At 37.1% G+C, this 27,334-nt stretch overlaps 1 long non-coding RNA gene across 2 annotated transcripts in view; it reads left to right on the top strand.

Moving 5' to 3' along the window:
- Positions 1-27,334, top strand: part of LOC120525587 — a 33,687-nt gene that overhangs the window by 378 nt on the left and 5,975 nt on the right. For both annotated transcript variants that reach the window (XR_005632972.1, XR_005632973.1), the window contains exon 2: positions 13,082-13,170. This is a non-coding gene — a long non-coding RNA (uncharacterized LOC120525587). The remainder of the gene's footprint in view (positions 1-13,081; positions 13,171-27,334) is intronic.

Raw genomic sequence — 27,334 nt, 5'->3', positions numbered from 1 at the left:
TAATATCCCATAAGCGGTGTGTTTAAATAAATGTGTTTTATGTTTTTGTTTGTTTGTTTGTTTGTTGTTTTCTATCCATGATTGTGTGAAGTGCTTACATGGTGGTTGCATTCAAATAATTAATAAAAAGGAGTGAGTGTTTATAAATCATTACTTTGAAATAGTGTAACAATTATAAATAATAATTGTTTTCATTTGACCCATTGGTTATTAAAATTTATTGGGAGGTGTTTAATGTGAATCCCACCAGTGAAATTTCATCCTAGGTCATAGGTAACGTGCCAGTTAAATGGTGGGAGGGCTACATTTGTGGGGGCTCGTCCGGGATTAAAAAAAAAAAAAGGTTGTTTTGGTGGGCACTAATGTGATAAATACTGTTCCTGTATAGTATTATGTATTTTCTGCCTTTTTGAAGTTACTTGTGCTCGACTGTGCAGTTTTGTATATATCTTTTTCCATTTCCAAACTTGTTTGTTTGTTTATTGATGAAGTTTGTACAATATGGATGTATATGAGATTATTGCTTGGTGTAAAGAGAATAATGTTGTGCTTGAGAATGCTGTTGTTTTAAGCAGTGTGCCACTGGACATTACAGACATAGTTATACAGTATATAGGGTGCTAGACACAGTTAAGGGAACTGGCAAGACAAAAGTGCATGGTCGATGCAGTGATAAAACAGGTAGGGAGCAATCTGTCTTAGTAGAGACTTCTAAAAGGGTTTCTGAAATTTCTTTCCCAGTTTTTATTGGAATTCCTGATGAAATAGGCCCATGGTCCACTCAAGTACTTAATGTTACATCCCCTTCATCTGGCAGTCGTAAAGGTGAAGAGTTCCATACTAAGCTTATGTCTTTCTTGAAACAAGAGGGAGGGCTACATATACATATTTATGTATAAGTGAATGTATAGTGTATGTATATGTATGTATGTACATGTATATATATGTGCATGTGTATATATATATATACTGTATATGTATACAGTGGTATGAAAAACTATTTGCCCCCTTCCTGATTTCTTATTCTTTTGCATGTTTGTCACACAAAATGTTGCTGATCATCAAACACATTTAACCATTAGTCAAATATAACAGAAGTAAACAAAAAATGCAGTTTTTAAATGATGGTTTTTATTATTTAGGGAGAAAAAAATCCAAACCTACATGGCCCTGTGTGAAAAAGTAATTGCCCCTTGTTAAAAATAACCTAACTGTGGTGTATCACACTTGAGTTCAATTTCCGTAGCCACCCCCAGGCCTGATTACTGCCACACCTGTTTCAATCAAGAAATCACTTAAATAGGAGCTGCCTGACACAGAGAAGTAGACCAAAAGCACCTCAAAAGCTAGACATCATGCCAAGATCCAAAGAAATTCAGGAACAAATGAGAACAGAAGTAATTGAGATTTATCAGTCTGGTAAAGGTTATAAAGCCATTTCTAAAGCCTTGAGACTCCAGCGAACCACAGTGAGAACCATTATCCACAAATGGCAAAAACATGGAACAGTGGTGAACCTTCCCAGGAGTGGCCGGCCGACCAAAATTACCCCAACAGCGCAGAGACGACTCATCCGAGAGGTCACAAAGGACCCCAGGACAACGTCTAAAGAACTGCACGATTCACTTGCCTCAATTAAGGTCAGTATTCACGACTCCACCATAAGAAAGAGACTGGGCAAAAACAGCCTGCATGGCAGATTTCCAAGATGCAAACCACTGTTAAGCAAAAAGAACATTAGGGCTTGTCTCAATTTTGCTAAGAAACATCTCAATGATTGCCAAGACTTTTGGGAAAATACCTTGTGGACTGATGAGACAAAAGTTGAACTTTTTGGAAGGCAAATGTCCCGTTACATCTGGCGTAAAAGGAACACAGCATTTCAGAAAAAGAACATCATACCAGCAGTAAAATATGGTGGTGGTAGTGTGATGGTCTGGGGTTGTTTTGCTGCTTCAGGACCTGGAAGGCTTGCAGTGATAGATGGAACCATGAATTCTACTGTTTACCAAAAAATCCTGAAGGAGAATGTCCGGCCATCTGTTAGTCAACTCAAGCTGAAGCGATCTTGGGTGCTGCAACAGGACAATGACCCAAAACACACCAGCAAATCTATCTCTGAATGGCTGAAGAAAAACAAAATGAAGACTTTGGAGTGGCCTAGTCAAAGTCCTGACCTGAATCCAATTGAGATGCTATGGCATGACCTTAAAAAGGCAGTTCATGCTAGAAAACCCTCAAATAAAGCTGAATTACAACAATTCTGCAAAGATGAGTGGGCCAAAATTCCTCCAGAGCGCTGTAAAAGACTTATTGTAAGTTATAGCAAACACTAGATTGCAGTTATTGCTGCTAAGGGTGGCCCAACCAGTTATTAGGTTCAGGGGGTAATTACTTTTTCACACAGGGCCATGTAGGTTTGGATTTTTTTTTTCTCCCTAAATAATAAAAACCATCATTTAAAAAACTGCATTTTGTGTTTACTTGTGTTATATTTGACTAATGGTTAAATGTGTTTGATGATCAGAAACATTTTGTGTGACAAACATGCAAAAGAATAAGAAATCAGGAAGGGGGCAAATAGTTTTTCACACCACTGTATATCTCTCTATTATAAAAAGAAATCCTATACAGGAAAGGAAAAGCAAGGCTGCTATACGTGATCTTCTCGGAAGACATTTAAAAGACCCGCGAGACAAAAGAGACTTGATACGGTGCGTCTCACGGGAACATAGAACGAGATTCTTTTAAGACACACCCTACTGACAAGCAATATCAACAAATAAGACCACGGGCAGAAAAAACAAATAGTAGAGTAGTATAAAGGCAGTCACACAGCACACACAGCTCCAGGGCTCTCAGTGCATATAAAGTGTATAATGTCAATATGGTAGAAATGAATAGGGTAGAAATTAAATGAATAGGGTAGAAATGAAACGTCGACGACTAAACGAAGAAGAAAGTAAAGCACGGAGAAAAGAGACTCAAAAGCGGTGGAGAGAAAAAAATGCTAAAAAGAAAAACAATAATCTAGGTGCAAATTTAGAAATTAAGGAAAGTGATAATCAGCCCGGAAGCAGCACACAGGTACAGGTTTCTCAGTGCACATCATTCAATGCACAAAATGTAGATTTACACAATATTGGAACATACACTATGAGAATCTGTGGACCCGCAACAGTTAAAGCAACGAGTTTAATTTCAAATTTAACACAATTTGGTCAGGTGTACGTTTATGATGACGGAGAAGTGATCACAAAGTAAGCAGCAGAGACACAAAGTAGGAAAAATGACAGCAGCTGTAAAGGCTTTATAAAGATCGAAGGGCAGCGTGACGGCAGCCCTCCCCGCCGAGTGAGCAGTGTTATACGTCCTGCAAGAAAGAATTTAACCTGGGGCCGTAAATAAAGGGACAAGTATTGTTTTTAGAATGTCACGCAAGACCAGCCAGTGAGCCATCATTTAAAACAAGTCCACAGACATCTAATCCTAGCAGTAGTTGGATTACATCTGTCAGACAAGCATCATGTGCTCCCAGCTCTTAAAACAACGACAAGAGACAAGCAAAACGTACAGCTCGCCAACAGCAGGAACAGAGCAGATAATGAGATGGCATATCCATAGCGTATGTTCACCCGCCCCTCCTCTTCACAACGCGAGCAGCATTATATGTCTGTTGAGGAAAAGATGTAACTACTCACAGGGCCGAAAATAAAGGACAAGTATTGTTTTTATAAAAAAATGTAAGGTAAAAGTGAAAATAATGCATATGTAACAATTTCCAAGAAAATAACAATCTATTTAAATTGTATATTGCCTGCCTAAGGTAAAGTCATCCCTGATGGAGGATCGTGGGAAAGAGGGGTCCTTTCATCGGATTAGCGCTATTTCAGCTGTGGAATGGCCAAATGGGGGAGGCAGCTTGATGAATGAGGTATCCAGGACTTAAAACAAATCCAAATCATATTATATGATATCATCTAATGTGAAATTCTACTCTAAGTTTTATACTGTATTGAGGATTTATTGTGTTCTATGTATTGTACTGACCCCCTTCTTTTTGACACCCACTGCACACCCAACCTACCTGGAAAGGGGTCTCTCTTTGAACTGCCTTTCCCAAGATTTCTTTGATTTTTTCCCTACAAGGGTTTTTTTTGGGAGTTTTTTCTGGTCTTCTTAGAGGGTTAAGGCTGGGGGGCTGTCAGGAGACAGGGCCTGTTAAACCCCATTGTGGCACTTCTTGTGTGATTTTGGGCTATAAAAAAATAAATTGTATTGTATTGTATATCTGGTAAACCAAACACGGGGGTGGGCAAGTGAAGTGAGCAGGGGGCGGAGCATACATGTATACAGTGGGATGCAAAAGTTTGGGCAACCTTGTTAATAGTCATTATTTTCCTGTATAAATCGTTGGTTGTTATGATAAAAAATGTTAGTTAAATATATCATATAGGAGACACACACAGTGATATTTGAGAAATGAATTGAAGTTTATTGGATTTACAGAAAGTGTGCAATAATTGTTCAAACAAAATCAGGCAGGTGCATAAATTTGGGCACCGTTGTCATTTTATTGATTCCAAAACTTTTAGAACTAATTATTGGAACTCAATTTGGCTTGGTAAGCTCAGTGACCCCTGACCTACATACACAGGTGAATCCTATAATGAGAAAGAGTATTTAAGGGGGTCAATTGTAAGTTTCCCTCCTCCTTTAATTTTCTCTGAAGAGTAGCAACATGGGGGTCACAAAACAACTCTCAAATGACCTGAAGACAAAGATTGTTCACCATCATGGTTTAGGGAAGGATACAGAAAGCTGTCCCAGAGATTAAAGCTGTCTGTTTCCACAGTTAGGAACATATTGAGGAAATGGAAGACCACAGGCTCAGTTTAAGTTAAGGCTCGAAGTGGCAGAGAAAGATTTCGGATAGACAGAAGCGATGAATGGTGAGAACAGTCAGAGTCAACCCACAGACCAGCACCAAAGACCTACAACATCATCTTGCAGCAGATGGAGTCACTGTGCATCGTTCAACCATTCAGCGCACTTTACACAAGGAGATGCTGTATGCGAGAGTGATGCAGAGGAAGCCTTTTCTCTGCCCACAGCACAAACAGAGCCGCTTGAGGTATGCTCAAGCACATTTGGACAAGCCAGCTTCATTTTGGAATAAGGTGCTGTGGACTGATGAAACTAAAATTGAGTTATTTGGGCATAACAAGGGGCATTATGCATGGAGGAAAAAGAACACAGCATTCCAAGAAAAACACCTGCTACCTACAGTAAAATATGGTGGTGGTTCCATCATGCTGTGGGGCTGTGTGGCCAGTGCAGGGACTGGGAATCTTGTCAAAGTTGAGGGACGCATGGATTCCACTCAGTATCAGCAGATTCTGGAGACCAATGTCCAGGAATCAGTGACAAAGCTGAAGCTGCACCGGGGCTGGATCTTTCAACAAGACAACGACCCGAAACACTGCTCAAAATCCACTAAGGCAGAGGAACAAGTACAACATTCTGGAATGGCCATCTCAGTCCCCAGACCTGAATATAATTGAAAATCTGTGGTGTGAGTTAAAGAGAGCTGTCCATGCTCGGAAGCCATCAAACCTGAATGAACTAGAGATGTTTTGTAAAGAGGAATGGTCCAAAATACCTTCAACCACAATCCAGACTCTCATTGGAACCTACAGGAAGCGTTTAGAGGCTGTAATTTCTGCAAAAGGCGGATCTACTAAATATTGATTTCATTTCTTTTTTGTGGTGCCCAAATTTATGCACCTGCCTGATTTTGTTTGAACAATTATTGCACACTTTCTTTAAATCCAATAAACTTCATTTCACTTCTCAAATATCACTGTGTGTGTCTCCTATATGATATATTTAACTGACATTTTTTATCGTAACAACCAACGATTTATACAGGAAAATAATGACTATTAACAAGGTTGCCCAAACTTTTGCCTCCCACTGTACATACAGTACATATATGTATGTGTGTGTGTGTGTATAAGCATATTGTTTGTTATGTTAAAATATTTGTTCTTTTGATTGTCTTTTAAGCAACTAATTATCCCTGAATCTATTAGTGTGAGTGCCAATGGCCTTGTTCTGTTTGCCAGAAAGGATGAGTGACAAATAGCGACTGTGTAGTATGTGTGACGTCTTTAATTATACTGTTTGAATTTCTAAGGCAGTTGCATATGGACGGCAGCTGAGTGCTAGTAATATTCCTTGCCACCTTCACCATCCTCTGCATTGTTTTACGATCTTGAAGTGAGCAGGTGCTGTACCAGGATGTTATGCTGCCGGTGAAGATGAACTCTACTCTACTCTTCAAATGTAGAAGTTCACAAAAACAGAAATAGAAATGCAAGCTGCCCTTAAATGTCTGAAGATGTAGAGGCACTAGTGAGACTTTTTGACCACAGATGAAATGTGTTGTGCCCACTTCAGTTTGTCAGTTTTGTCACTTCAACAAATTTAAAGCTGCTCATCCTCCTAACGGAATCCCCTCCAATGCAGACAGAAATGTGGTCTGTTTTCTGCTTTCTGAAGTGTATGACTAGCTCTTAGTTTGCTAACATTATTGAGATTGGTATCCTGGCACCACTGATTCAGCAGGTAAACCTCTGCTCTGTAAGCTGTTATTGTAGCTGATCAGGGTTATGCATTATCTTTAGCAAATGTAATAATGGAGTTGATGCTGTATCTGGCCACACAGTCAAAGGTGAGCAAGAAGTACAGAACAGTGACTCAGCACTCAGCCCTGTGGAGTGCCAGTGTTGAGGGCCAGCATGGAGGATGTGATGTTGCCCTGGGAGCTGTGCACATGCTGAAAGTCCAAAATCCAATTGAAGTGGATGTCGCTAAAGTCCTAAATTGCAGAGTTTGGTGGTCAGCTTTGCTGGTACAACAGTCTTAAACACTTAATTGTAGTTTATAAACAGGACTCTGGGATAGAAGTTTATATAGTCCATTTGTGCCAGGATGGTAATGGGTATGGCATTCTCTGTGGACTGGTTGTAGCGATATGCAACCGGATGGTGATCATGACCATCAGGAATATTCTGTTTAACGTGTCCCTGCACCATTCTCTCAAAGCACTTATGTATTCGTTATTATGACTGTTTATTTAAGGTTTCCATGAGGTACTCCATGTGTATGTTTTAAAAATTAAGGTTTCAGCATTGAAAATGCTGTGTTTAAAATGCATGTTGTAGTGTCCAGAGATGCTCAGCTGCTTTTTACAAAGGAATTTGTTTTTTGACTTTTTTCATTTTTAAAAGGAGAAAAAACGAAGTTGATTGTGGTCAAATTATTATAAGAGTCAGATTGCTGTTTTTCCTCACTAAGGTAATTAGTTCTAGTGGTGGATGCATGGTTTAAAATGCAGACCTTAGTGTGTTTGTCATTACTGTGGCAACAAAATAATTACTGTTTTTCTTCATGTTTCATATCCTCTTTTTTGCAAGTAATTTGAGCATGAGCATGATTGCCATTTTCATTTATTAAATACAGCATCCTGAATGAATGAATTAATATCTGCTATAAGGCAATTCAATTGCTTTTTCAAGCAAGTAATCTGGAGGAAATGTAAACAAGCCACAGTGCCGTCAAATATAACTTTAAACCGTTAGATAAAATGGTCTAGACTGTGGCTACGAAACACAGGGTTTATACGTCCAGACAGAATTTTTAAATATGCAACGCAGCAAATCTACTCTTTTTGAAGTGATATGATCTCTTCACAATCATACATATGGATATCTGCTGCCTGGTGGGGTAGAGTGCAGGAGGAAATAAAACATGTTTCATTAACTCTGCTATTTTTTTAGATCTTTTTATTTTCTATGAGCTGTGTTTCAAGTTGCATATAACTATATCAGATATGTTTTTTCTTTAATAAGTATATTGGAAAACACTGGTTTAATGTACCGAATCCCTGCACACTGGAAATAAAAATGTTGTGTCCTGTAAATTAAAGAGTCAGGTTGTATAGAACTAAAACAGCCCAAATCTAACATTAGCACATCATTATGCATTCCTTAAATAATGATATTAGAAAGTGTTGTACACTCCTGTTTTCCAAAAATAAATACATTCCATATTGTTTGCTGTGGCAGACACTCACAAGCAATCCCCTAAATCCAAAGAATGCCACAGAAGGCCAGAAGTACAGCAAAAAGGGGTTTATTAAGAGAGAAAAAGTAATTCCAGCATGAGAAACAATAAAGCACATACAAATCGTAACATAACAAAGACCTAAGCATTTGTCATCTCTGTAATTAATTTTTGTCTTGCTTCTGAACATTATGTATTAATTAAATAATTAGTTGATTATTTTTTTATTTAATATGTTTTATCAATCTGAATGCTTTTTAATGGCTTTTGCCATTTCATGCCTTGTTGCTTTACCTTGATTCATCATGGTGCATACCAGTGCAGTGTGTGGTATTGACACCATTGCACTTTACAAGAATCTCCACACTCAATAAATCAAAGCATTAAGCCTTGTTATGTGCAGTGACTTATTAACAACAAAAAAAAAATTGTTATGATGCTTTTCTGGTTTTGAAACATTTATCATTTCTGACTTGAAATTCTGGTTGACCTCTTTTCCAATTCTATTTCCCAACAACAGTCTTCACAGAATGATAAATGAAGGGGGCTTTAAAGCCATGACCCATAATCCCTACTCATGACACAAGGTCATGTTCCCACCACCATAGAGTCCTACTGGTTAGAATCAGATTGGCTGTTGCTTTGTCTTTGTTATGTCATATATACTCCCCTTTATACACTGTTATTCAGACCTGAATAAAATGTCCCAAATTCAATAAAGGGCTATATAGATCTTTTATATGTTATACTGCCTTTTATATCCATGACCTCAGGCAAAAAGATACACATTTATTCATGTATAACAGAAAATGTGCCCAAATATAAGCAAGCAGAGTGCAAGAATTTGTCAAATAGTGATATTATTATTATTATTAATAATAACAATAATAATAATACAATGTAGTTCATGTTAAGCATCCATTATATTTAGATTATCAGGTGGCACTGTCTCAATATGTCAATTAGTGTCCTATCCGATGTGGTCCAGCATGTCGTCTGCATAGGTCAGCAGCAATGGCCTCTCCTCAGGATGGAAAATAGAAGAGAGATACTGAGAGAGATCGCATTCAGTCCTCCATTTTTGTTATGTTTCAACTAGGGTTTCCACACGGCTGGGGTTCAGATTTCTCTTTTATGTCTGTTCTGTTCATTTTTTTAGTTAACATTTTTGATCATTTAGTTTCTATACATCTATTTATGTTTTCTTTGTGCCATGTGTTTTGTGGGTGGTCCCCCAAGAGGCAGGGCCATCTGCCCATCATCATCAAGGGGCTGTCCTCATCCCTATAAAGGTTGAAGAAAACCCACAGTCCCTTGCGGGTCATTGAATGCGCTGGCATTGGTGTGTTTCTATTGTGGTTTTTCTTTGCTTGTGTGATTTATAGGATTTTTGACTTCTGTGCTTTATTTTTCTTTGGATCTGAGTATTGAGTCATTGTTTGCCTTGGATTTCCTTTATTGTTTCAAGCAACTCCTTTTCGCCTCTTCTGCTCCTTGGAGCTTATTTTTGATATAAAGCATTTTGCCGTGATTCTATAGCCTCTGAACACCTCCTGTACCTGTGAGGGGACAGCATTCACCACAAATACATGAGAAAATAATTCAAAAGTAAAGACAAATTAGGAGGATTTTAGAAATTTCAACCTCAGCAGAGCATAATATAGTTAAAATATATAAGGACTGTGGAGGAATCTCGGTATGTAAAGGGCAAGGGTACAAGCCTAAGCTTGACCTGACTACCTGTGATCTCTGATCCCTCAAATGACACTGCATCAAGAACTGTCATTCTTAAGTAAGTTATATATAACCACATGAACTCAATAGTACTTTGTTAATGTCAATATCAAATTTATTTATATAGCACATTTAAAACAACATAGCAATGCTGTGACCAAAGTGCTTTACAATAATAGAATAAAAGAAAAAAATACAATTAACATGAATAACATAAATAGAAATAAAATAAATGAACATAAATAAAATAAATAATAAATAGAAGTAATGTTACATAATCACAATGAGGAAAACATCAGTATTACTGAAGGTCACGGAATGCAAGTGAATAGAAATGAGTCTTTAATCTTGTTTTGAACAGTTCAATTGTAGACGACTCCTTTATATGATGAGTTGAAGAGTTCCACAGGCGAAGGGCAGCAGCTGCAAAAGTCCTGTCCCCCTTAGTTTTACACTTAGTACGAGGGACAACAACAGACAACTGACCAGAAGATCTAAGTACTCTAGATGGCTGGTGTAAAACACACAATTTGGATAAATAGGCAGGAGCAAGCCCATGTAAAGATTTAAAAACTAGCAACAAGATTTTAAAATCAATTCGAAAACTGACAGGCAGCCAATGTAAAGAAGCTAATATTGGAGAAACAGAGTCATACTTTCTTGCCCCAACCAGAAAGCGAGCGGCAGCATTCTGGACCAACTGTAACCTGTGTATCAGGGGTTTGCTAATCCCAGAATACAGCGAGTTGCAGTAATCAAGAAGAGAAAAAATAAAAGCATGAGTAGGTTTCTCAAGATCCCTAGAAGATAATAAAGGCTTGATCTTACCTAATAGACGAAGCTGGAAAAAGCAACTCTTGACTACAGAATTAACCTGTTTCTCAAAAGAGAGGTTACTGTCAAACATAACACCAAGACTGCGGACTTTAGGCTTGCAAAAGACAGAGAAAGAGCCGAGAACTCCAAGACCAATTTGGGCTTTAGCTGATAGACCCACTATAAGTACCTCCATTTTATTTTGATTCAGATCAAGAAAATTATTAGCCATCCAGGATATAAACCTGTGTATCATCAGCATAGCAGTGAAAAGAAATGTTAAATTTCCTAAAAATAGCTCCAATAGGGTGAAGGTATATAGAGAACAAAATAGGACCCAAAATGGATCCCTGAGGAACACCATACTTAAGAGGCAAACCTTTATCAATTAACACAATATATATTTACATCCACAAGTGCTGGTTACAACTGTACTGTGTAAAAAAGAAAGATGTATTTTAGCAGTGTCCAGAAGCCCAGGTGGACCCCTCTAGGCTTAGAGGTATCTGGGATGGACCATCACACAAAAGAAACATGTAGTGTGGTTGGACAAATTAATATTTCAGGTATTTTTTGGAAAAAAAATGCACATCATATCCTCCGGACCAAAGAAGAAAAGGATCATCCAGACTGTTACCAGCTACAAGCACAGAAGCCAGCATCTGTGATGCTATGGGGTTGTGTCATTGCCCTGTGCAAGGATAACTTGCACTTTTGTAAAGGCACCATTTGTACCCTAAAGTACATATACATCAAGATATGCTGCCTTCAAGACAACATCTCTTCCATGGATGCCCATCCATAATTCTCATTCTGCACACATTACAAAGATGTGGTTGCATAGGAAGAGGATGCAGGAGTTCGGCTGGCGTGCAGGCAGTCCTGACCTGTTCCTAACTGAGAATGTGTAGCACATTTTCCAACAAAGACCCCATACTTTTGCACACCTTAAGACTTTTTACACCTTAAGACAAATTTACACCTGAAACACTCAATAAATTGGTGTCTTCAGTACCAAAATGTTTATTAAGAGTTGTAAGAAGGAAAGGCAATGTTACATAATAAGTAATAAGTCCAAATGTTTTTGGAATATGTTGCAAGTATCAAATCAAAATGAGTGTTTATTTACAAAAGAACAATAAAAGTGATTAGTAACATCAAAAATGGGTTGTTATGTTGATTCCAACTCAAAGATCATTTATTATCATTTGTTTATCATCACTTTTTGTTTTAATTTGCATCTTCCATACTAGTTATTCCAAGTTGGGGTTTGCTCAATGTGTTGGTTCTAGTAGCTGAAGTGCTCCATATAGACTAATAGGAGTTCTCCTACTTATTGAATTACACTGTATTGCAATGGCAGCACCTCTTGCTAGTCACAAATTTGATTTGTTAACTGATTAATATTAAAATGTTGATATTAAAGTGAAATTATTTTGTACACAAAAGAATCATGTTAACCAGTCTGCTTAAATATGTTTTTTTTTAGTTTTTATTTTTACATTTACTCGAAAAATCCAGACTAAATAGGGAGTCTCATTTTCAGGATCAATCAAATTTTTTGGCATGTGCTCAATTTTGGCAGGAGAAGTGTTTTAGATGAAAATAACAGTACTAGTTTGTCTCTAGTAGGTAAACAGCGTTTAAAACCTGCCTATCCTTGTATTTTCTATTCCTACACACAATCTGTCTGTTTTTTTAGTCAACAGCACAGCCAAAATATTTTACACTTGCATTTCTGCATTCTGTAAATGGCGACAGAACAAAGCAGAAATCATGCTCTATTACATGTGGTACTATATGTATTGTAAATAAGCAGACATAAAGTATCGAATCAATCAATCCATTTTTTTAAGCTCTCTTAATCCAGTTTAGGGTTGAGTTTTGGGTTGAGTGAAATTTTGTTCCTTACAGTTCCAGGTGCATAGGCAGCACAACATAAATTTAACATACACCATAACATTACCAAAACCAGTGCAACAATACAATGTAACAAAACAAAAGATTCAGGACTATAAGGCTTAAACATGTTTAATATCCATACCAAAGTGCAGAGTTTAGAGTGATAGTATACAATCAGGAGAATGTTATTTAGCCTGAATCTCCCCAGATATCACCTCCTTTCTCTCTCTCTGATGTGGCATAGTGTATTTGCAGCAAAGCCAGTTCAGATTAATAGCAGGGAAAGGTAAATCTTAGATGAGAAACCTTTCACTAGTTTAATAATTTTTATGTTCTTGTGTTCTCATTATATTTAACATCTGTACTGAAATATGGCACATAGTGCCAGAGAACATTAGATGGCTGTGAAGGAAATTAACTGAAATATTTAAACAGACCATCAGTCCTCTGGATTTTCATTCCCACATGTTCTTTGAGTCTGTCTTTTTATCTCTTTTAGATGCACAAGGGAATGCCTGAACCTCATAAAATACTATGTATGATCTGAATTTTCTAGGATTTGAGCAGCATTTCCAGTATGCTCAATTGGTGAGTATTTTACAGTCCATTATTTTCTAAGTTTTATGAGCATAGGCACTCCTTGTTTTAATGTATAAGACTTAAACTTTATTAAGTTTAATAAACTTTGAAAATGACACTAGAGGAAATTTGTTTAATTTCCTCTGTATCAGCATCATCTGGTAGTTCTCATTTTTCAGATGTAAAATAAATGAAATTGGAATGTCTATAGTTTAGTTTTTTTATTCTTTTTTTAATTTTTTTTTTAATATTATTTGAAGATAATAACATTCCATATGCTCAAGTCTAACTTATACAACAAAGAAAATAACATTACATACCATCAAGTCAAACTTTACAAACCAGAATTCAACTTCCACTCAGGAGAAAGAGAGGAGAGCTAAGAGCAAGAGCAAAGCTTTAAAAACCACAAAGATGAGAGATGTTTTTTGATTCTTGTGTGGAATTGTTCAATAATTGGGAGAATGGAGGATTAATGAATGTTTAAGGATTTACAAATTTGAAAATTGTGAAATCAGAATGGTAGCTTTATTCTTTTGGTGAGCAGCAAACTCATGTAAGTTCCCCATATGTCAGAATTCTAAACACACACCATTCTTCCTAGTGTTTTATTTTTGTTTATTTTACCTTTCCTTTCAGTTATGTCAAAAGTTGCTACCATTTTATGAAACTGGTAAATATGATACTGCATATTGCTAGGCATATGGGCCATACATGTCATGGCAGCCATCTTAATTAAGTTTGACCCGTTTGTTTAGAAGGCCTAAGCATTATGTAAAATAAACATTCTGCAAAGCAAAATTAGTTCTTGAGCAGCTCATTTGAAAGAATTTATTTAGTTCTGTCCCAAAGATTTGTTTAAATTGAATCTAGTTTAGCTTTGCCAAGTGATTTGTTTGCTGATTGCTGTACTTTGTGTTTTGACCCTCATAATTAACTCAATACTCTGATCAGCCATCCTGAAAATTGATTTTCAAATTAATCGTGATCTGGCTTCTATTTTGATTGAAACAGACACGACACCATAAACATTAAATGTTAGTCTTTTGTTTGTAAGTGTAATACTCATGTGCACATGTGTAGAGCAACTACATTTTTAACATCTAGGGTAAGTCTGCCTGCAGTGGGCTGGTGCCCTGCCTTGCGCCCTGTGTTGGCTGGGATTGGCTCCAGCAGACCCCTGTGACCCTGTAGTTAGGATATAGTGGGTTGGATAATGGATAGATGGATGGATGGGTAAGTCTGCCACTAAATTTTAACAGCCAATGCTTATGCAGTCCTGGATCATTTTTTGGGTGGAGTGAAAAAATGGGAACTCTCCCATATTTTGTGTGCCTCAACTTTCCAATAAACAGCATAATTTAATATTATTAAAACTGCATAGATAGATTAAATGAAATTTAGCAATAAACATCCATCCATCCATCCATTTTCTAACTCGCTGAATCCGAATACAGGGTCACGGGGGTCTGCTGGAGCCAATCCCAGCCAACACAGGGCACAAGGCAGGAACCAATCCTGGGCAGGGTGCCAACCCACCGCAGGACACACACAAACACATCCACACACCAAGCACACACTAGGGCCAATTTAGAATCGCCAATCCACCTAACCTGCATGTCTTTGGATTGTGGGAGGAAACCGGAGCGCCCAGAGGAAACCCACGCAGACACGGGGAGAACATGCAAACTCCACGCAGGGAGGACCCGGGAAGCAAAAACAGGTCTCATAACTGCAAGGCAGCAGCGCTACCACTGCGCCACCGTGCCGCCCGCAATAAACATGCAGCGGATATCAATAACTTTGAAACTCTTACTGAAATCACAGCATACCCTCTTTTCACCTTTAGTTCCATCTTCTAACCAACTATATATAAATTAAAAGCAAATGGCCAATTTTTTGAAAAAATGATTAAAAAACTGGCAGCTTGCCTTAAAGCATATGCTTTACTATGGGAGTTGCAAGCCATGTTTAAAATTAATCAGTCAGATTCCAGATCTTGTACAAATGTCACCTCCTCTGCAACACATATACTTTAATTTTCCTTTAATGTAAGGATAAACTATACACTTTAGCACTTTATATATAATAAGGAGGATTTTAAAGTTTTCTTTGAGCTTAGCAGGAAAACAGCAGAGTGATTTAAGAACTGGAGTTGTGTGATTATACTTCTTAGTTTTGGTTATGATTCCTGATGCTGCGCATTTTGAATTAACTGCAGTTTTGAAACTGAACAAACTGAAAATCTTGAAATTGAAGCATTACAATAATTTGCCTTCACATGACATTGAGGAGATTCTCATAAACCCTAAATAATATCAAAAGTTGCTGTTGGGCTTCCCCAAAGCTTTCTTGGTTTCCTATTGCATAGATAAACATGGTCCACAAAAGGCTAAAAGAAGATCTATGGTGTCTTTTTGTTGAAAGGTATAGATCAGTAGTGATATATAAAAGAATGTTGAGGCATAACATACAGTATACCATACAGCACTGTAATGACCAACATAAAAAAGGTGAAGAAATATGACAGCCCCAGGACCACATATACTGACACACTAGAGACAGTATAAGAAAAAAATGAAAAGTTACTGGGAGATGCATAGTCAAGGAATGTGCCAAATTAGACAATAGGCCAAAGCAAATAACACAATCAAAAATTTGAGGTCAAAAGAAAGGATCAAAAGGGTCATTATCCAGAAAATCAAGAAAATAGTGTTTTTTAGATTAATTCATTAAGCTTGGATAGCCCCAAACTGGCAGAACCAATCTTTAACAAGTCACCTGGGTGACATCACAAACAGGCACACTTTGGGGGAATTCTGGAAGGGATTTCCAAGGAGATGGTCATAAGTATAGCCTGAAATGGCAAGGACCATCGTGATAAAAATTATGAACTTTTAAATGAAGTAAGATACAATACATCAAAACAGACTTTAAACCAAGAAAGGTCCATTAAGAGCTGCACAAAAAAATGTATGACTTCTAAAGATCATACTGCTACACAAGATACTGTGTAAATCCTGCATCTCTCCATGACTTATTCCTGGGAGAAATCACATTAGGGAGGCTACCAAAAGACTAATGGCAACTTTAAAAGAGCTACATGAATCTAGTAGTTAACAGTCCGCTGCTGGCATAATTTGAGCTTCAGGATATAGTAACTAGAATATCAGGAATGTTTTTAAAACACATTTTCCTAAAGCCATGTAAGAAAATAACTTATGGGCAGATGATGCCAATTCAGACCCTTTTGAGCCAACATCCTACTATGGTCATGCACTATGGTGCCAGCATCAGTATGTGGGACTCTTCATCAGGAACAGATGCTCTGGTCAGATTAGTAAAGAAGTGAAGAACTCTCAATATTAGGATATTTTGGATACAGAATATGGTGCCCTCTGCCAGAAAAGTAAGGTTAAGTATGAATTTTACTTTTCAACATTTCAGTAAACATGCATAACTCAGCCAAAAATTGTTTTAAAAAGGAAGATTGATATTCTGGAATTCCCCAGTTGAAGATGATATAATGAGTTACCCTAAAGAGGCTCTTCAACAGTCTGCATAATTTTAAACTATTTTACAAAGAATTACAAATTCAGGTATGATAAGTTAATGGAGACCCATCTGAAATGAGTTACTGCTGTAATCAAAGCAAAAAGTGTATCCACCAAGAGTTTGAACTATTAGCAAATAAAATGAAAACATATATATTTATTTATTTATTATTATTTTTTAACCAAAAATGAGTTTATTTTCACTTAAATTTTGTTGGTTACAACAACGTATCAGGACAGGAAGAAATCTGTCCTGATTTGTTTTGATTTAAAACTTGATGTCAAGAGCAGATGAAATTTCAAAATTTGCATGTAGTCTTTTAATATTCAATGTAGGTCTATTTTAGAGATTTGTGGGTTTTTTTGTAGCTGTACTTCTGTTTTTTGTGTATCACTGGTGCTCTACTTCATCTCTATGTTACCATTCCACTGTCTCACTTAAAAGTAAGGGTATTCCACAAGAGGGGTACAGTTTTGTAGCTCTCCCTATTTTTCAACTTTTAACTTCAAACTTTTTCTTTGCACAGAACATAAAACTTTTTTGAACTCAGTTACTTTTTTATATATATATAAATAGTACAATGTCACATTTATTGGTGGGACTGACAGAGTCTTTTCTTAAATTCAAAGTGTATCTCCTTCAGTATTCATAATTTGTATTGCTGTGTGGTCATTCCAGTACAAAACAGGTCTTCACCTCCTCTGCAACACATATATTGTAACTTTATTTTAATGTAAGGAGAAACTATACATTTTAGCACTTTATATATAATAAGGAGGATTTTAAAATGATCTGTGAGCTTAGCAGGAAAACAGTAGAGAGATTTAAGAACTGGAGTTGTGTGATTATACTTCTTAGTTTTGGTTATGATTCCCGATGCTGCACATTTTGAATTAACTGTAGCTTAGAAACTGAAAAAACTGAAAATCTTGAAATTGAAGCATTACAATAATCAATACTGTTTGATAAAATCCATCCATCCTTTTTGGCAGGGTTGTGGGGAAGCTGGAGCCAATTTCAGCAAACACAGGACATGAGGCAGGAAAAATCGCTGTCAATGTGCCAGTAAAAATTAATAATTCTGTTATTCAAGAACTTGCCCTTATTTTTTTCAGTATTTGTAAGGTAGGAAAAAGCAACTCTTAATTAGTGAAGAAATGTGAATACTGATCAAATCAGGGAAAAATATAGTGTCTTAATTTTCAGTGGATTTAAGTTCCTCATCTTAGGAGTTTTACATTTCTAAAGCAATTAGCTGTAATGTAATTCTTGTTTTAAATAATTAATACACCATCACCACTTACACATGATATTCTATTTTCAAATTAAACCAGCTAAGGTCAGTATATAGAAGAAAAAATTAGCAACTACATGTCAGATCTCATTTTCTGTACTTCTTTGTCCTGGTTAGATTGGTAAAAAACTGAAGAAGCTGCCATGAGGGTTTACAATTAGAGGTGAAAGCAGTGTAAGATGCTTTAAGTTAACTGTTTCCAAACTTTGGTGCTTTTATATAAAAGAATACAAATCTGCTGACTTGTTCTGTTTTTATTTGCATACTGTATGATAACCTAACATTCAAATTGTTGCTGATTCCAATTAACATACTGTAGAGTTTTTAATTATTCTATATGATAAAAGCGGCTCAGGGGTATCGTGCTCATTCTGAGGTTACAAATTAATAAAATCCAGACTGAAGGACAAACTGAGAAAACAAAATTGTATAATCGTCCCCCAGAGCATTTATTTGTACCCTATATAGCACAAACACAAATATCTGTACTAATAACAGCAGTTTATCATAATGCTGATAATTTAAATCTATGAAAATAATGTGTTAATGAGGCAACATTTGAAAGCCTGTTAATGGCTGCCAGAACCAATTTGCTTATTTGTGGTAACACAATTTTCTTCCACATGAACTGAATGACTGTGGAAATTGAAACATGCTGGACATGTTCTTGATAAGACACATGCAACTGAAGTACCATATATTAACCCTTCTAACACAAAACAGGAATGTTTACCAAAAAACTGACAATTGAGCAAGTGAATTTATTACTGAATATTGCCAGAGGGTTTTCACTCCTTGGAGATGTTTTTTGCGATATTAATGAAAAAAAAAGTGAAAAATGATTTTATCAAAGCTTAACACCATTATTCACAAAAACAAATGCAGTAGACTGATTACAAAAGTGTTTCAAGGGTTCATTAATACAGGTACACAATTGTATTACTTGAAATCTCAACAATGAAGTGCACTGAATAAACCAATCAAAAAAAATAAAATTGTAGTGCATTAATTTGTTTTTTTTAAACTCTACATTCTCATTCTTTATCTTATAAGATATTTTTTACAATGCCAAGGTACCAAGCTATGGCACTTTTGTCATTGTTGTGAGAATCAGGAAAACCCCTGGGGTAATCTGCTATTTGCAATGCAGCTTTTTTAACCTATGTAGGATGAATGGAGACATTGATGTATATCAAAAGGGAGATGGTCGACAGTACTTCCCTGAATAACCGCCACACATAGGAAACCAAATCATTTTAATATTGACCTGATATGTTGGCCTTATGAAACATAAAATTAATTAAGACTACACCCTTAGCGTCATAAAAATTGTGTACTTGATCTTGTCAGCACTTGCTTAGATATTGACTTTCATTGGCATTGAAGAGAATCCTTCTTCTATTGTTTCAATTGTTGTTTGGACTCTAGGTCTTAGTGATGTGTTCAAGTTTCATTCCCACTTATGAAATGCTTATTAAATTTCACCTACTCCAAATGAATTAGCTTTCAGGAGTCAACATTATATATCTGTTCCACAAGGCTTATTCTTACCTGGACAAAGCTGGCAGCACTGTGAGAATTGTGTTTTTTGATTTTTCCAGGACCTTTAGTACCATCCTGCCATCCTCTGTTATGGGCTAAACTCAAGAGATATTCAGGTGGAAGAGCATGTCATGACCTGGATAATTTACTATCTGTCAGGCTGACTGCAGTTTGTGAGACTCAACGATTGTGTTTCTGATACTGATGTGACACTGGCAACTGATACTGATGATAACACTGGAGCACCACAAGGAACAGTACTTCCTATCTTCTTTTCTCTTCAGCCTGTACACCTTAGACTTTGCATATCTTTTTTCTTTTGTTTTGGTCCCTAGCTGGTATCTGGCCGAGAGTGTCTTTTGAGCCAGTATGCTGCTGTGGGTGCCAAAGGAGCTCAGATTTCAGACACAAGTCACTTCCATGCCAGAAGGTCCTTGGCAATGTCTCTGGCTTTGTTGTTTTAGATTCTCGAGTTCTTCAGGTCTTCCTTGATTTGTTTAGGAGCAGTATGTTGGATTTCCCAATGGCTGGGTTTTTGCCACCAAAGGATTTTGTGTGGTAGATGACTGCCACTCATTCAACAAATGTGATCAAATCATTGTAAGCGACGTTGTTGGATTTGACCTTCAACTGTTGGCTGCCATCCACGATTCTGCTGAATTACTTTGTTTTGGATGCAATTACGAAGAGACATGCAGGATTTTACATAGTCATTGCATGTGGAAGACTTTCAGTTTGACCAGGTCAGATTTGAGTAGTGTCCATGTTTCAGATGAGTATACAGTATTGCTAGTAGAAGAGTCTGGAAGAGGCAAACTTTGGTCTTCGTCAAGATGTTCTTTCGTTTCCACAGGTAGCATCTGAATGAGGCAAATGCTGCAGCTGCTTATTTAATCCAGACAATATTATTGGGCTATTTGGGCAATTTGGTAAAGAGTATCGGTCACCACTGCACTGTTGTCGGTAAAAAAAGCACTGTGATAAGCTCATTTTCATTGTTGAACTATGCACGTGCTTTGGAATACTTTCCGTATTTTTGCATCAATGACAATATTAAATAGGAGTGGTGACACAACGTCCCCTTGACAGACTCTGGTCCAGATGCTGAATTCCTCAGATAATTCATTTCGGATCCTTATTTGGCTAGTGAAGCCATTGTAGCTGGATCTGAGGAGTGTGATGATTTTTGGGGAATGTGTTCCCTCTCCAGTGCTGCCCACAGTGCCTGCCAGTGGATGCAGTCAAATGCTGATTTGAAGTCAATGAAAACAATAACAGTTCATTTTCTACAGCGAGTTCTGACTTCCACGATTTGCTGCATGGTGAAGATCTGGGGCCTCATGTACAGTATAACGCCGTGCGTAGAACTCACACTATAACATGACGTAAGCACAAAAGCAGGAATGTGCGTACACACAGAAAAATCCAGATGCAGGAATCTGTGCGTACGCAAACTTCCATGTTCTTCTGCTACATAAATCCTGATCAGTGTGAAAAGTAACGCTCGTGCACGCACCTGCTGTCCCGCCCCAACTCCTCCCACAATTACGGCTCTTTGAATATGCAAACCAATATAAATAGCCCTGAAGCTCAGCCTTATGGGAAAAGCACGGGGGAAAATATAAGAATTTCAATACCAAGTGGAGGCAAAGAAAAACATACTATTTGTTGGTTTAAACAGTGGTATAATCAACAAAAGGAAGTTGATCGAGTGTCAGAGTGTCGTAGAAACTCGAAAGCACAAGTTCACAAATTTGCACAGTGCCCGAAATAAAAAAGGAGTTGTCTCATATCAAAGTCGCCGTGAAAAGGTGAGTCATAGCCCACCTTCCGAGTGTCATATGAAAGCTTATTAGGGCACAGAGAAAAAAAAATAGGCACACAGTAGGAAAAAAGCACGAAATGTCAACTTTAATCTCGAAATTTCCACTTTAATCACGTAGTTTATTTTGTCATTAAAGTAGAACATCATAAACTTCATCTTAAAATCGTTTAATTTACTAGTTTCTCAAATCCCATTGTAACTAAAGTAGCACGTTAAATGCTTTGTTTTGTATTTGATATTCTATGTGCTCTATGTGTACAAAACACTACGTGCTTTCCCGCTTTCTCTTTTTCCGACAGGACACAGAATACATTACATTCATGATATTACAGCTCTCTGAATAATAAAAATACTGAGATGTATACGTGATATCTTTTTCATGATGATAGGAATGAAAGGATGTTATTAAAAATGGGAAAACGGTGGCGCAGTGATTGTGCGCTACTTTCGATGAAATTATTGCAGCAGTACTGTCTCTTTCAAACAAACTAACCTCCAATTCCTGTCCTTACTTTTCTTTCTCCAAATACCCAATCACCACACAATCAGCTCTGTAACAGACATTAGGCCATCTGTAAGCTTACAACGACGATTCTTCAAAACATTTAAGGAACATTGAAATATCTTCGTAGTATGCGTTTAATTATTCTATCCATCTATCCTTCCAGTGTCATGCCAGCCCAGCAAGAATACAGCACGAGGTAGGATCAATCCGTGAACTAGCTAGCACTGCGGCACCGTGTCTTCACATGTTTAATTATTAACAATACAGATTATTTAAATGAAGTTAAAGTTGTATCTGTATAATATAATCAAGATATTTTACTGCATTTCATCTTAAAAATGATGTCGTCATCATATGTAAATACACGCTTTATAAAGTGGCGCAGGTTGTGCAATATTATAACTGTAGTGCAAGATTACAGTGAGGTAATTGTACTTATAAGTACAAACAGTTCTACAAGGAGCACTTGATGGACTGATTGACTGTGTTTAAAGTTCCTGGGATGAAACTGTTTCTGAACCGCGAGTTCCGTACAGGAAAGTCTCTGAAGCGTTTTGCCGTGGCTGAGGCAGCATGTGCTTGATGTTGTATCCCGATAATTCTCTTTCCAATCAGCTGCTCCTGTGATTCCCAACTCAGATACAGTGATATAAATACTCCGAGGGGTGCAGTGAAAGTAATATGGAAAAAGATGATTCGCTGTGGCAACCCTTAACGGGAGCAGCTGAAAGAAGAAAAAGAAGTTGCAGTGACAGTAAGAATGTTAAAGCAGTTATGGTATTTGGAATACTATGGATATTCCCTGGAACATTATATTGTTTCAGGTTAATTACAATCAGATGCATTACACTAATAAACAATATGCGTTTAGTTTTAGTGTATTTATAAACCCGCGTCAGTAATGTGGATTTGAAAAAGAAAGATAAACCACACAGGAACAGTAGCACTGCTTTGACACTGGGTACTGCAAGTCTGCAAAACTGAGCACAGAACTTGCGTATGACAGGGTATGAGGTACCGTGGAAATGTGTGTGACTTTACGGCAAGTTTAGGTTTTATACATCACGATTTGAACATGGAAACGTTCGTACGCAACATTTCTGTGCATACGCACCGTTTATACATGAGGCCCCTGGTCATTGCAGCCACAATTTGGTTAGAAACCAGCTTGTTCTTCGCAGCTTCTCTGCTCGCGGTGACTCTGCAGTCTAGATTGAAGGACTTTCATGAATACTTTGCCAACGATTGAAAGAAGACTAGATACCATGGTAGTTCTTGCAGTCTTGATTGTCACCTTTTTTCTGAATTGGTATAATGATGGCCCTTTTTAATGCTGTTGGGACTTGCTCTGTGTGCCATATTGTTTGGGGGAGTGTATGAAGTTGAGTAAGTAAGCAGTCTCTGCCAGCTTTGATTGATTCCGCAGTTACGATGTCCAAACTGGATGTTTTGCTGTTCTACAAGGCCTTGATGGCCGCCTTGACCTCATCGAGAACTGGCTCTGCGTCTGACATTGTAAGTTCTTGCGGGTCTGCTGCTGGTTTTTGTGGAGGTTCTTGATTATATATATAGGTCCTCAAAGAACTTCCATCGCTCCAAGCACTCATTTGGTGATCTTACAACGGTTCCATCGCTCTTCCTGATATTATCAATGGTTGCTTAGCTTTTCCTGTTTAGCTTCCTAAGCGTTTTGTAGAGTCTGTGATATTCGTGTTTTGCGGTGGATTCTTCTTAGTCAATGGCCACTTACCTTTAATACGACTCACACCCTTCTTTCATACGTTGACAGATTTCTTGGTTGAGCGTCTGATATCGAATATGATTGACTAACTTCACTTGTTTCATGCTTTACCATATCCAGACATTCATCAAATATCCATGCCTGCATTTTGTGCTAGATAGATAGGCATAGTAATTTAGCGCAGTCCATAATGACTTTGGATATTTGTTGTTCTTCTATATTGATATCATTTAATGTTGCTAGTGACAAAAATCGATTGCCTAATGTGATTTGAAATTCTTCCTTTCAAATGGGGTCTAGTAGGCACTTTCAATCGATGCAGGTTAATGGTTGAGCTTTCTGATTGGCGTGATGCAGGCGAAGTTGGATCTTGGAGTGGACAAGGTAATGGTCTGACCCACAGTCAGGTCCTCTCATCATTCGTAAATCCCTGACCAACGATCGGAATCTTGAGTTGATCAGTATGTAGTTTTGTACTGCCGAGTCTTTGCCAGTAGGATTTCACCATGTGAGTTGATGTCTGAGGGGGTGCTGGAAGTGGCTGCTTCCAATGATGAGGTTGTTGGATATTGGGAAGGAAAGCAGACACAGCCCATTTCCATTGATTTCACCCTTATACAAAGCAGCCCATCATGCTTTCCTACCCAGTTCAATCCATGCCTATGTGGGCATTGAAATCACCAGCAAGTACGATAACTTCGGTCTGCAGAATAGTGTCCAACGTTTGTTGCAGTTGGTCGTAGAATTCATCTTTGACCAAATCAGGACTGCTTTCCATCAGTCCGTAGATCGAGATGAGATGCATTTTGATAGTGCCATTTATGGTCAAGACTGTGAGAAATTCTGAAACGGCTGAAAGGTGATCACGCACTTCATTGTCTGAATGTCAACCATGAAACCAACGCTGGCTTCATGTTTCTCACCACCAGAGTAGAAGAGAGTCATTTTTGGTATCTGATTGTGGCAATTGGAGGGTCATTGTTCCAGAGCTATAATTTCTTGGGAGTAATTTCTTTTTGGCCAGAAAAAACACATTACATAAAAAGTTATAAATTGATTTGCATGTCATTGAGAGAAATAAGTATTTGATCCCCTACAACCTAGCCAGAATTCTGGGTCTCTCCATTAAAATGAAACTACCATAAAAATTATTCTGTTTATTTCTTTGTAAGTGTGCAAACTTACAAATTCAGCAGGGGATCAAATAATTATTTCTCCCACTGTAAGTGGTCCCTATTTTAGCTTCTTTAGGGCTGGTCAGTGCCTCACCTTGATTATTTTAATACTTTGACATTTTCCCATCTTTTTCTTCTTTAGCTAGTGCAAAATGCTAGGTAAAGGTAAACAGGCCTTTATATAATCACTTCACTTCGCTGCAAGGAAATGGTTAGAACATAAGACATAACTGAACTCCTTTATTTTTCTGCCATTTTCACTACAGAAACTTTACTCCAGCACCAGAGAAAAAGACTGGAAATTTTTCTACTCATTAAGTTTTTAAATGCATATAAAATAACTATTAATGACATAATAAATGCCAATTAGTAAGACAGACAAATAAACAAAGTTTCTGCCTGGTCAAAAGAGCGTTGGAAAAAACTTTTACATAAAAATGCATGACTCTCAGAATTTTAAACCTAACTGAAGTCTAAGGTAAACTGCCCCTTTTCTAATCTTGATTTGTTGAAAACCAGAAAAAGCAATACCCTTCTCTGGGGTGCTTCTCTCATATTTTGTGGACCCTTCTGTCAATGCTGATGCACTTCTAGCTTCCTCCCAAAAGTGAAGCCTTTGAAGCTTTTAGAATTCTTGTTTTCACTGAACTCCCATCTCTTGTCATACAAGGAGTTAGAGTAAACTATGACAAGTTCATTATTTTAATTTTTCATGAACAAATCACATTTTTTAATGTTCATAAATATGTGTGTCATTAAAATGAAAATGGATGTAGAAATGGGCAGACAACGATGCAGATACATTTTGCAGAATTGACAGTAATGAAAGAGTTCCTCTTGAAAAATATACTGCATGAGCTGATGGTGTGATGTGTCTCCCAAGCCCTAAGACCTTGTTTTAGTAACTCAACCAAATCACATATTTGAGTGACTTCAAATGTCTTGAAATACAATAAATAAAATTAATAAAATATTTTTTACCACATATTATTTTTCTTTTTGCAGTATGTATGCCTTATTTTTCTCTTAAAATACTGTAAACTTGACTCACAAGCGGAAAATTTCATAAAACTATGATTTTCAAAGTGTTTGGTAAGTGGCTAACTACTGCAAATGTTAGGGATTAAATGTTTCCCATGACACAAAATCTCTCTGTCTTTGTTCTCAGCATGACCACATTTTTAAGTCTGATACAGATCTCAGGGAACAGAATTTCAGATGCATAATAATGACCCTAGGCAGTAGCATGCTGTGTTTCTGAAAGCTGCTATGCACTAATCCGGTGTTTTGCTTTAATAATAAATCTGATCATAATGTCACCAAGATGACTCCAGTCAATAGAGAAGAGATGCCTCTAGCATATGGCCAGGATGATGTGTGCTGCTGGCTGGTGGTCTGACTTAGTCAAATTAGTACACCAAAAAATAGAGAACTTTTGATCTTTGTCACAGCTTATTGAATGCTTAGCTGAAGGCAAAGAAAAAAAGAAAACCAATCCACTGTTTGACCGTAAACAAGAAACTTATTATTCTTGGGCTCCAAGTGAAAAACATGTATGTAAACATTTGTACTATGTATATATACTTTGGAAGTGTGTTCAGTAGAAAGGCGCTATATAAAACAAAGGTTGTTTGCTTGTTTGATAATGAGAAAGTTTGCAAGGAGGGAGATAAGAGAGAAGTATGAGGAAGGTGAACTGGACATGGCACTGGTGCAGCTAGTGAAGTATTATAGCGTTATTGTAGGTCAGTCTAATAAAGGTAGGCTAGGTTATTAGTGTTTTATTCTTTTAAGTTTCTGTATATATTTTTAAGCATTTTTTTGTGCTTGTACAAATATGAGATAAAATAAAAATATATATATATTTAATACAGCTGGATTCTAGGTCATACATAAATATAGCATATTGATGCAAATGTGTTTTATCTTTACAACGTAAGATCTCATTATAATGCATTTCAGAACATTTTGCTTATATTTATAATAACTTGTTTTGTTTCAAAGTTGGTTAAAAGGCCTCTGGAGTCGCATCACTGCATTATGGATGTTGGTATTACAGTTCTTAAGTCAGGATTTCTAAACATTAGTGATTTAAAAAGAAAGTCATACTTCTTGACTCCACCATGTCTTCTTTAGCCCGTATTTTTCAGATTCGGAAGAGACATCATGATGTAGTATCTTAGTGTACTGTCAAAATTTGAAATAGTATGTCTGTGTTAAAAGGTAGAGAATTGATACAAATCTTTCTTACCTTGAAATGATATCTCAGTTCATTATAGTTGGTGCATTTCAAAATGTAACAAGCAAAGTATTTTAAATAACTGAAATAATTTATGTGATAAAATGATTTACAAGGACTACTATAGCCAAGGTAAGAAACAGGTTATGTTAAATGTCTTTTGATATCGGATGGGGTTTTTTTAGGGAGTAGTGGGTAGGTGAAGCTTATTAAATAGCAACACTAAGTACAAGCAGCAGGTACAAAATGGTTCTTTGCTAAGTGTTATATTGAAGTCATGTGTCTAAAAAATTGACT

The sequence above is a fragment of the Polypterus senegalus genome, chromosome 3 (assembly GCF_016835505.1).
Source record: "Polypterus senegalus isolate Bchr_013 chromosome 3, ASM1683550v1, whole genome shotgun sequence".
NCBI classification, from domain to species: Eukaryota; Metazoa; Chordata; class Cladistia; order Polypteriformes; family Polypteridae; genus Polypterus; species Polypterus senegalus.
The sequence above is the reverse complement of the archived record's forward strand: the minus strand, read 5'-3'. Positions and strand labels throughout refer to the sequence as shown.